Source organism: Oryza sativa, chromosome 5 (genome assembly GCF_034140825.1).
Source record: "Oryza sativa Japonica Group chromosome 5, ASM3414082v1".
Taxonomy (NCBI): domain Eukaryota; kingdom Viridiplantae; phylum Streptophyta; class Magnoliopsida; order Poales; family Poaceae; genus Oryza; species Oryza sativa.
In genome coordinates, this window is record NC_089039.1 from 10,963,032 (window position 1) to 10,975,063 (window position 12,032).

The 12,032-nt window shown below is 43.0% G+C and overlaps 1 pseudogene; it reads left to right on the top strand.

The window, feature by feature from the left end:
- Positions 1 to 856: 856 nt before the first annotated feature.
- On the top strand, positions 857 to 2,730 carry LOC107280935 (uncharacterized; annotated as a pseudogene).
- The last annotated feature ends 9,302 nt before the right edge of the window (positions 2,731 to 12,032 follow it).

Consider the following 12,032-nt stretch of genomic DNA (forward strand, 5'->3'; position numbering starts at 1 on the left):
CGCGTTTTTCATCCGAGAGAACGCCACCCCCAACCAGTCTCTCGACTCCCTTCGATCCCCTTTCTTCCTCCCCCTGAATCGGCGGTCGTCGAGGTGAGCAGAGGAATCCAAGGCGGCAGGAATCGATTCCCCTCGCCTGCAACCCCTCCTGCCCCCAAACGAATCTCCCCTAGGGCTAGAGCGGGTACTCTTCCAAGTAGCTGCATGCCTAAAGCTGCCGGAAGCGTCGTGTCCTCCCTCGATTCGGTCGAGCTGCATCGGAGCAGTGCATAGTGCTCTTGATCTGTCGCGTCATCCTCCAAGATGGTACAAGCTGGCCGGCGTGCTCGCTGCACGCATCGTCCTTGGCGCGCGTGGTCGTACATCCCGTGTGGCACAGAAGTGGCGAGATTCGTTGCAAGAAGGAGGCAAAGCTGGTGGTGTGCTCAGCTGCCCTCTATTTGAGGCCGAGCCTGTGGGTGCGCCGATGGAGACAAGGGGGAAGAAGCGGAAGCGAGAGCGCGAGCTGTTGGCCATCCCATCCTCTCCGGCTCGTGTTCAATCCCCTTGGATACACCTCCCACCCTGTATCCGGGCACACAAGCTGGAGTCGGGTGAGGATTCTTGCGACTCCAACACCTCCAACGCCAGCACCGCCAAGGTTGCGACGACGATGTCCTAAATGCTGCCAATGCCCTAACCATGGTGTGCGCCAAATCTCCAGAAGCGGTCATCGATTTCGTTTGCCGAGTGAGCCCTGCAACCGCCGTTCGTTCGCTGAATTGGGACATCGTCCGCGACGGTGATTCCACCAAGGTAATGCTAGCTTGTTGCTTATGTTTTTGTTGCATCAATTTTCATTTCCTTCGATTGGTAGATGTCTGTCCCCCGATCCCGCTAGACCGATTTGGAGACACGCGTGTTCCTTAAAGCTGCTTGGAGGAGATTCAAGCTTACGCCATCACCTTCAACACCCCCAAGGCCTAGGCTTACGACAACTTGGCCAAGAAAATGTATGAGAAGTGCCGCAAAGGGGTAACCGGGGATCAAGTTAAGTATTTTTGGGGCGAGTGTCGCAAGCGGTTGAACATGTGGGTGTGGCTGGAAGGACAGGCTACTGGCCTCGGTCGTGATCCGGTAACATCGGCCATTGTTGCCGACGCCTACTGGTGGAAATCAAAAAACGTAGTATGTGACTTCTTGAACATTTTTTCATAATGCAACAAATAGCATAACTTCTCCGTAATTCATACTAATGCCAACACATATGTGTGCCAATAGTTCCATTTTTTATGAACTGCAGCAGTTATGAAATATTAGAAGAGGGCTTTATCTATGTATGTTAAACCAATCCAGAAACCAATCAAGCAATTTGGTAGAAAGGATCAAGGCCAGCGTCATGTTCTGTGATTCATAGTTGATAGTTATCCTTGTATAAGATAGAAAGTGACACATAAATTTTCAAGCAATGGATAACCAGAGCTAAATATTAGTAGTGCTAAATTGATGGATTCTGAATGGCACTTGTTTTAAAAACCTGGGTGAAAAGATTCCCTTTGCTGGTACCTTAGTATCATGTCAGATTAAGTAAGCCTGGGTGAAAACTAGTTGTATTCCTTATGTCATTAGGTTGTAGTAAGCGCTAGCATAATTGGTTTCTTGTGTTTTGCATTTGCATCCATTAGAATATGAACAAGAGCATCTCAGATTCAGTAAACAATGAATCCTATTACTAGTTTTGGCTTCACAACAGTATGTGCAACTAGTACGATATAAATTTATGTGTCTATACGATAAGTAGAAGATTAGTTTTTGTTCAGATTACTTATGTCATCAAGATGACCATTAGAGCAGATCCACCATTATCACACACAAAGATTGGAGCATCACAACGACTGTGCCAATAGTTCAATTTAATTTTCTTGTTTTATTTTGAATACTGATTACTGATTTTACAAATGCATCACAACATATACTTTACTTTGCCTTTTATTTTTTGGTAATATGTTTCGGAACACCTCTAATGTACAGCCCATACTTGATTAATTTTGGCAGGTGTATAAAGGCGTTGCCTGCTTTAGAAATGATCCTCTAAAATACATTGATTCTTACCACGCGGTTTTTAAAGGATGCACTGTTGTTGGGAACCACTCCGATGTCGCCGGAGCAGTACCAGCCCCTACACAGGATCAACAGCAGTGAGAAACCATTGACATTGCTCAGCTCACAGCAGCGTACAGTCCACCATTGCCACCTCCGTCCGCACCAGCGAGTGCAGTGAGGGGTAAGGGAAAAAGGGCTGCCACTTCTACTGCTGCCTCAGAGGGGTGTTCAAAGAAGTCCCGCGGCAACTCCGCCGGGGAAGCCCTTGAAAGGCTTGTATCACTATGGATGGAGTCGATGGAGCGCCTGGCTAGGGCGAAGGTTGAGGCGAAGTCTAAAGGTTCAGAGGCTTGCATGGAGTTGGTGGAAGCTGATGGTCACCCTGTTCCCGGACCGGTTTGGCACGCTGCGGTTCGAGTGTTCACCTATCCGCACTACTGCTCGTGCTTCATGAAACTCCCGACCGCTGAAGCTCGTTCTGTGTACATCTTGATGATGGCCCAATCGTTGCCAGCGGTACCATGGTCACAGGGCACAACTGGGTTTGGAGGTTGGCATGGTGGTGCTGGTTCTAGTGCTCCAGGACTTGGTTCGTTAGGTGTGGCATGTAGTGCTCATGGCAGTGGACATTTAATTTCAATGTGTTGAGTGTAATAATGTTGCATGTTGAGTGTTTACTTTAAATAAGCATGTGTTCAGTAAGTTCAACTTTGCATGCTACCATTTCGTAAGTAGTGAGTGCACGTGAGTATGTGCTACTATTAACTTTGTATGAATTAAATACAATTTTCTAGGTAATTAAATATGTTTGATTTAATATAATATTTGTGCATGCTTCAATGTATTGTAATCTTTGCTGTTGATAATAAGGCCAACGGCGATGAGTAACGATGATTGGAATTCACACGGCACAGGAGAGCAAGATTGGAGCGAGGAGGATGATGCCATAATCAACGTGCTAGCCTGCAGTCTTGAGCTCAATCAGAGAGCTGCACGACGAGTTCCGGTTCAGACTGGTATTAGTTGGATGCTGGAGACGATGGCGAATCCGAGGCAATGCAAGGCCATGTTCCGATTGAAGGCTGAGCAGATACATAGTTTACATGATCTCCTGAGTAGTAAATACCACCTTCACGGATCATGGGAGGTATGTGGTATTGAGGCACTTGGGATGTTCTTGTATATATGGCAGGAAATCGTCCAAACAGAGACACCAACAACCGGTGGGTCCGCTCGAGCTCAACAGTCTCGCTCTATTTTAACCGAGTGTTGAACACTATGCACGCGTTGTCTAGGAATATATTGAAGCCTGTTGATCCCAACTTCACGTACACTCATCCTAGGCTGCTTGAAGGGAACAAATTCTGACCATTCTATGAGTCAGTTGGTGCTGTGGATGGCACGCATGTGTCCATCGTGGCATCAGTAGCCACATCTATCGACAACAGGAACCGACACCACTTGACGACGAGAAATGTTCTAGTTGTATGTGATCACGACGGTCGAGTTATGTTCCTTGATGCTGGATGGCCAGGCTCAGTGCACGATCAAAGGGTTTTGAATCAAGCAATACAATATTATCTAGACAATTTCCCCAGGTTATCGCAAAGTGAGTATCCAAAATTTTGAAATAAGAGAGCATTTATTTCCACTCCTAATAATTGAGCATTTATGCGATCATGTTTATCATATGTTTTGCAGGAAAGTATTTACTTGCGGACTATGGATTTCCTAGTAGAATGGGTTTTTTGACACCGTACCCACATGTACGGTACCACAGGGATGTTCTTGGTGGAGTCCGTGCACCGCAACCAGTTGGACAGGAAGAGACATTTAACCATCGACACTCCTCATTGTGAAGTATTATTGAAACAACATTTGGGATCATTAAAAAACAATGGAAAATCCTCAAAGAAATACCACAAAACGACGACGATCTAGTTCACACACGCATCATACAAGCAGCTTTTGCTTTACACAATTTCAAGAAGGATAGTCGCGATGTGAACTACCGGCATAATCATCCTCTGTACAACGGTAATCCCATTGTACAGGAGCATCCATACTTCATTCATATGTACTACGCAACAAATAGCGAGCAAGCTATGAGCGCATTGCGTGACTGCATTGCTGATGCTGTCTACAATCACTATCGGTAGGTGATATGAGCCGCGCATGTCATCTCCATTCAGACCAGTATCTGTTATTTATTAAATTAGAGTGTTTGTATTTCTTTTATCGTTATCTGTTTATGTACAATCATGTTTCAACTGAGTCATCTCCATTATGTGCTATGTTTTTTCCCACGTGTTATCGGAATATGTTGAAAGCGATTTGGCATGTGTCCGGAATGAATTAATTAAATTGAACAACTAAAAGAAATATGTGGCCATTCAAATACAAAAAGAGTTACCCGGTTGAACTATAATAATTCCCGGTTCACAATAAAAATGAAATACATGTGCCTTGTACAAATTTAATAAACATGCTTACACGTGCCATATAAAATAAATAAGCATAGTGGAAAGATGTAAAAAATGTAGTCAAATATAATCACCAAATATTTTTCAATTTATTTACCAGATCGACGAACGTTAAAAAAGCCTTGCACAAGCTGATGCTCTATTTTAATTTTCCAATATTACTGCTCATATGTTTTTTTCTTCAAAACGTGTAACAAAATATCACCCTAAACTACTGCCACATGACGGCTTGCACAAGCTGATTTTTTTTCCCATCTCAGAGTCCGAGCAGGACTCCTCACGACGGCAATGTCTCACGATGCGTTTGACAGAAATTGTCAGTGGTCGAAACGGTGCCGTCACGTGCGTGCGTCCTCACATCAATCTACAGTATGTGCTACGGTATATGAACAGTGCCACTGGTTCCCTACCCCAACCCCAGGTTCCGAACTGCCGCTGTCAAACGGAGCCTTATTCTTAACCTTTACTTAGGGATGAGTAAAGAGCTAAGTGTGGGGGTTTTGTTGGCAGCTGTTAAATGCAAATTTTATACCGCCAACATCTACATAAAACTTAGATAATAAAACAACCAACATAGTGATAGGGTTTATTTTTAAAATATTCTACAAATGTTGGTGTTTATTTGATGCAGGTCATAGACCACCGAAGTTGGGAGGAAATTCAGATTAAAGTGAAGAGGGAATCCATCCATTCAAGAATGGGCTCTTAAACTCCCAAAAAATCAGCCCAAAACTCATAGAATTAGATGTGGCAGAACAGGAGGAGACCACCGGCCAAAGCTGGGGGCCAAGTGGGCTAGCCCAGGTTTGGCCGAACCAGGATCTCCACCGTTGATCCTGTGGTTTGGCATGGACATCCCAGATGCATTCCTGATGGCGGTTGGAGGGCACTTCGGACATTTCCCGTTCCACAACCATCATTACCTGCCTATTTAAGAGCTCCACTCCTTCACTCTCAACACACACTTCCAAGCTTGAGCTGAATTATAAGAGGCTATATTGTACCACTTTGTATACTAGAAATATGAAGAGATGAAGAGAGTAGAGTAGAAGAAGTCGGAGGAATTCCATAGTTGTCGGTAATTATGTCATATTTCTTTTATTCTGTTAATTACTCTGTTTTCAATAGAAATATCTTTCTGAGTAATTTAGATTTACTTGTGAGAATTACCTCTTGGTTAGTTCCTAATCAGCATACGCGATTATTGTTCACTATAATCAACTAAAATATAGTGATTACTTTAGTGAGTTATAAATACTATAATAGTTATTATTAATTGATTAGACGTGGTGTTTAGGTAATTAATATTCAGTAATTGTTGCGTATCCCACATTATGTTTGAGGTGGATATAGAGGTGGTGACAGCCCTTAAGAGTACTTAAGTCCTCCATGTCCGGGTATGTAGTAGAGCGACATCTGGGAACAGCGGGTTCTCAGTGCCTGAAGTATCACGTAAGGGGTTATTGGCTATATAATTATATAGTAGATAATATTGACTAAAGTGTATGTATGTATATTAGAAGTATAGGAATTGATTCTTTTTTCATTCTTTCCACTTAGCCTAGAATTAGTATGTATGAGAATAGTGAATGCTTCAGCTTTGTGTCACCCTACCCTTTGAATTGAACTAACCCCTACTTAGAATTTGATTATTACAAGTAACATATAAATATTAGCTTGGTTCTCTCTATGATCTTCCCACGGTATTAAACAAATACGATACCCTTGGAATACTCTCGGGTGAAATGATATAATGGTATATCCGTATGCTTGAGAATGGAATCTGTAACCATATGTTTCTGCGCTATTGCTGAGAATTATATTCTAGTAATATCGTTAAGAAATACCAACAATGGCCTTAATTTTTCTCAGGGTTGGCTTCGATTCCTCGTCCGGAGACTAGAAAACCGAGTAGCTTTCCTGAGGGTACTCCAAATGTGCAATTCTCCGGCTTTAGCTTCAGCTGATGTCGTCGGAGATTGTTGAACATTTCCTCTAGGTCATCCATCAGTGTGTCTCCCGTCTTTGTCTTGACGACAACATCGTCGATGTATGCCTCAACGTTTTGTCCGATCTGATCACCAAGAGCTCCCTGGATCTCGCGCTAATATGTATTGCCCGCGCTGATCAATCTGAACGACATCTTGGAATAGCAGAATACACCGGAGGGCGTGATTAATGTTGTCTTTTCTCGTCCTCTTTAGCCATACTGATCTGGTGGTAGCCGGAGTAAGCATCGAGGAAACTCAACAACTCGCAACCGTCTGTTGAGTCCACCAGTTGGTCTATTCAGGCTAGAGGAAAGTGATCCTTAGGGAACACCTTGTTGAGATCGGTGAAGTCCACACACATTCTCCACTTTTCCATTGGCTTTGCACACCATGACTGGGTTAGCGAGCCACTCTGGATGGAGAACTTCTTTGATGAAGCCAGCTTTGAGAAGTTTGTCGAGCTCTTCTCGTATGGCCTGTTTCCGATCGGGTGCGAATCTCCGCAGTTTTTGCTTAATTGGCTTGGCATCGGGTCGCACCATGAGTTTGTGCTCAATCACCTCCCTGGGGACTCCCGGTATGTCTGACCGTTGCCAAGCGAACACGTCTGCATTGTCTTAGAGGAATGTGATGAGCTTGATTCCTATTTGCTGCCTAGCATTGCCCCGATCTTGACGGTCTTGTCAAGGTAGAAGCTGGTTAGAGGGACGATCTTGACTGCGCCGTCAAGATCGTCCCTCTAATCCTCACAGTTTTTTCCTCGCATGTTTTTTTTAAAATATTTTACCGACGATGGAAATATTTTTTCCTGCGTGTTTTTTTAGTTTTTTATTGAAGATGGAAAACGTTTTTAGCATGTTTTTTGCGCTTTTTTCTAACTTTTGCCTCACGCGTTTTTTTGAACCGTTTTATTTTCTCGTGTATTTTCTTTTTTTAAATAGTTAGATTAGATTAGAGATAGAGAAGAGATATATACTGGTTAGTGTCAGGGTTATGGATACCATATACCTAATAGTAGTTGACTAAATCTCGGTAGGACCCACCACATACCATGTCCTATACGAAAATAACCTATGGATATAGGAGGAGTTCCGGATAAGGAAAGACAACTAGAGTTCTACATGAAAACGACAAGGACTACTCGGATTCTATCCATATTGGTTTCCCTAGTTCTACTTGGACAAGGGGATACCTATGAGTATAAATACAAGGCCCCCTAGGAGGAAAGGGGACACACCCACCACAACCATAGAAGATACGGAACAATAGATCAAGACAGAAGATCAACATACAAGCCAATATACGCCAAGACAAGCCGTCGGATATCGACTTCAGGGATAAGCATGGCTAGTCCCCTACGGTGTCTCCGGATACTGTCAGGAGAGACGAAAGCGTTATCTTTGATCTCGCCGGGCACACATTCGAGGAGGAAGGCTACCCTGCTGTCGACTACGAGTCAGACCTTCGAACCGTCATGTCGACAACAGTTAGATAGGCTACCCCAAATATTGTACTGGTGTGATTATGATGAATAAGAGCAACGACCGGTTTCGGCCAACAGGATGTAGGGTATAAAAATCCTCGCCTCCGTCTCTTTTACCTCAGTCTCACATATATCCTAGTACCAGTGATCCCCATACTATGCAAATACCGGAATCGCGACATCAAACGTCGACAGTTAGAAATCGGATTTTGTTTCACCACTTTCTTAAGGAATCGGACGAACTTTTTTAGATGTTTTTTCAGATTTTTTTCGCCTTTATAGGAATCAGACTTTTTTTCCGTTTTTAAAGGAATCGGATCTAGCCTTTTTTTTTCATCACTTTTTTTTTGCCTTTTATATGAATCAGATTTTTTTTTCCGTTCGGATCTACATTTTTTTTCACCACTTAGGGGAAAAAGACTTTTGTTGTTGTTGTTTTTCTTTATTTTCTTTTTTGTGCGGCTTTTCTTTTTCTTTTTATGCACCTTTCTGCCTTTGTTCTCTCTCTTATATTATTTTTTTAACAAAAACAACCTCAAATACCTTATTGCAAGATTTTAGGGACTCAAATGTAAATATAAAAATTACAGGGACTCAAATGCAAAAGTACAAACTCAAAAATTAAAAACATATAAAAATGGAATGCTCTCGTCGACCTGGAGGTTCTGTTTTTGCAAACAGATCTTCAATCCGGCGCATCAATTTTTTTCACCAATCTAGAGTTGGACTTTTTTTTTTGTTTGTAAGAGGGAATCGGATATATGAGTTGGACTTTTTTATTTTATTTTTTTCGCTATCTTTTTTTACGGATGAAGGAAGCATCTATTTTTTTTTAAAAAAAGAGATAGAGATAGAGATAGAGATAGAGAATCGGAGAGATTTTTTTTTAATTTTTTTTTGCCTTTTTTTTACCGCGTTGACGGAGTCGGATTCATTTTTCTTTTCCCTTATTTTCGCCTTTTTTTTTTGGATCGGACAGATTTGGTTTTTCTTTTCTTTTTCTGGTTTTTTTTGGCCCGGGTTTTATTATCGGACATATTTCTTTTTTTCTTTTTTTTGCCTGTTTTTTTATCTTTTGGTTTTTCTTTTCTTTTTCCCTTTTTTTCGTCCGGTTTTTTTGATGGACGATGGAAACACCTCTTATTTTTTAAGAGTTTTTTTTGCCTGGGTTTTTTTATCAGACATATTTGTTTTTTTGCGTTTTTTTATGTTTGTTTTTTCTTTTCTTATTCCGGTTTTTTTCACTCGGTTTTTTTCGTCTGGTTTTTTTGACGGACGATGGAAACATCTCTTATTTTTTAAGTAGTAGAGATAAAGATAAAGATATATATATATATATATATATATATACATACATATATATACATATATACATATATATACATATATACATAAATATATATACATATATATATATATATATATATATATATATACATATATATATATATACATAAATATATATATATATACATAAATATATATATATATACATAAATATATATATATATATATATATATATATATATATATATATATATATATATATATATATACATACATACATACATATATATATATGTGTGTATATATACACATATGTGTATATATATATATATGTGTATATATATATATATATGTGTGTATGTATATATATATATATATATATATTTATATATATATATATATATATATATATATATATATATATATATATATATATATATATATATATATATATATATAAGTATATATATATATATACATATGTATACATATGTATATATATATATATACATATGTATATATATATATATATATTGTCGAAACGACAACCACATTCGTCGAAAGACGTGGTCACTCAACAGTGGTTGGAAAAGAAGTAAAGTGTACTAATTTGAGAATATTTCTTCCGATCCCCCTATTACATGACCCTATGAGACTATTTATAGCCGCCATTACAGATTCTTACTACTAGGGTTTTGGTTATACGGGGGAATTTACATGGTTGCCCTTAGAAAGGGACATTTACATGGGTACACAGTGTAATTGTGGTTCATGGGCCCCTGATGGGCCATCGGGCGATCGTCGGCCTAATAGCCCCTGGGCTTGATGGGCCGGAAAGGCTTCTTCGGTCCTCGCGAGGGCGAACTTGCTATGGCGAAGTCGTCTCCCTTCGGCATATACTCTTCGCCCTGCATCCTTCGCCTCTCCTTGTTCCATAGTCTTCGCTTTGGGGGGACTTCGCCCTGACTAACCTTGACGTCTCGGGCTTGAATCCCCACTTTTCGCATGGTTTCGGCAGGTTTGGTCGAAGGGCGTCATGCCATACCGCCAACAAGCCCCTCATGGGCAAGGGTGAGATTGGAGCTTCGGCCGAGACCGTGCAAATCATGTGGTATGGTATGTGGCGCCCCCTTTCGACCGATGCTCCTGCCGAAATCTACATTGTTCCTGCAAATAGAGTTTGTTGTCTGTGCGGCTGGTATTGTTTTGCCGCTCTTCGCCTCCTGCGGACGGTGGTATATTATTTTTATTTTTCCCGGGCCGAAAGGAATAGTAATGGGCCCTCCCTTTGTGGGCTTTTTACTGTGCAACTCGGTCGATGGGAATCTACCGTTTCGCCTACCCTCGCGACACGTGGCGCTTTATTACTTGTGGGTAGGCGAAACGTCGCCTGGGTGGTCTATATATTCTCCCCCCGTTCCCTTTTCACCACCAGACTTGTCACTTTCACCGCTCACGCGCTCTTCCTCCGTTCTTGCTTTTATGGCACCCCTTGGCCCTTTAGACCCTTCGCTCGCCCCCTTCGTTCGCCACTGCACACACCCTTCGCCACTGCATATATCCTTCGTCACTGCATATATCCTTCGTCATGGCTCCCCGCAAGCCTAACCCTTCTTCGGCGAAAGGGCCCGACCCCGGCCGGATTGACGACGACACCACCGCCTACTTAGGGATTTCACTCATAGACGACGGCGAGTTGGCAAAGTTGGTTAGCTTTGGGGCGTTAGTCGAAGGGCAGGCTTTCGCCCCGGGGAAAGCTGTTGTGCCGAAGCCTGTCGACAACTGGACAGTGGTGTTCGCCGTGTTTTTTGAGGCGGGGCTCCAGTTTCTGTGCAACGCGTTGTTGCCGGAGATCCTTCGCCTTTTCTAGGTGGAGCTCCCACAGTTGAGCCCGTCGGCGCTGGTCCGGATCGCTATCTTCGACTGGGCGTGCCGGACTTCCGGGTTTGAGCCTAGTGCCGAACTCTTCGGTGCCATATTTTTCACCACCGTGAATTCAAAGACGGTGATTATCCCGGCTGGAACGAAGAAAACAGTGTTTGGGAGTGTGAACTTTAATGTTCGCACCGAGCGGTCCGACCTCTGACCGGTGAACGCCGCCATGTCGAAGTGGGACCGCCATTGGATGGCGTGGTGGTTTTGCCACACCATCCCCTTCAAGGCTGGTTCTGACTCAGTGAAGGCCCTCCGGTGCCGGCGCAGGGCGATTGCGCCGAACCGAAAACCCAAGATCGCCGTGGGCGGCGCTATGGAGGCGCGGTTCGCTCTGCTGCGTAAGGTTTGCTCTCGCCTTAGCTGTCGCGACTTGGTGGAGGAATTCTGCATGCTTCGCATCTTTCCCCTCTCCTAGTCATGGCAAGTCGCAGTTGATCATGGCGAAGAGGTTGACGGTTTGCTGAGTTGGTTATCCCTGAGGGAACGAACGGTAAGACTGCTCTTTCGCTATGCACTCCTGCGCTTTGTTATTTTGTTTTGTTCGACGCTTAATGAAGCTACACCCTTTATTTTTGCAGTGTTGACCCTCGACCAGGCTGACGCCGAAGCCCGCAGGATGATCGGCGACATGTCAGTCGTCGAGTATAGCCAGTTGCTGACACGACAAGCAGCTGGCCGGGCGAACCGGGTTTACAACGGCGAATTGCCTCCCCGAGCGAACCCCCACAAAGCCGACGACGATGCAGGGCCTTCGAGAAAGCGAACACGCGG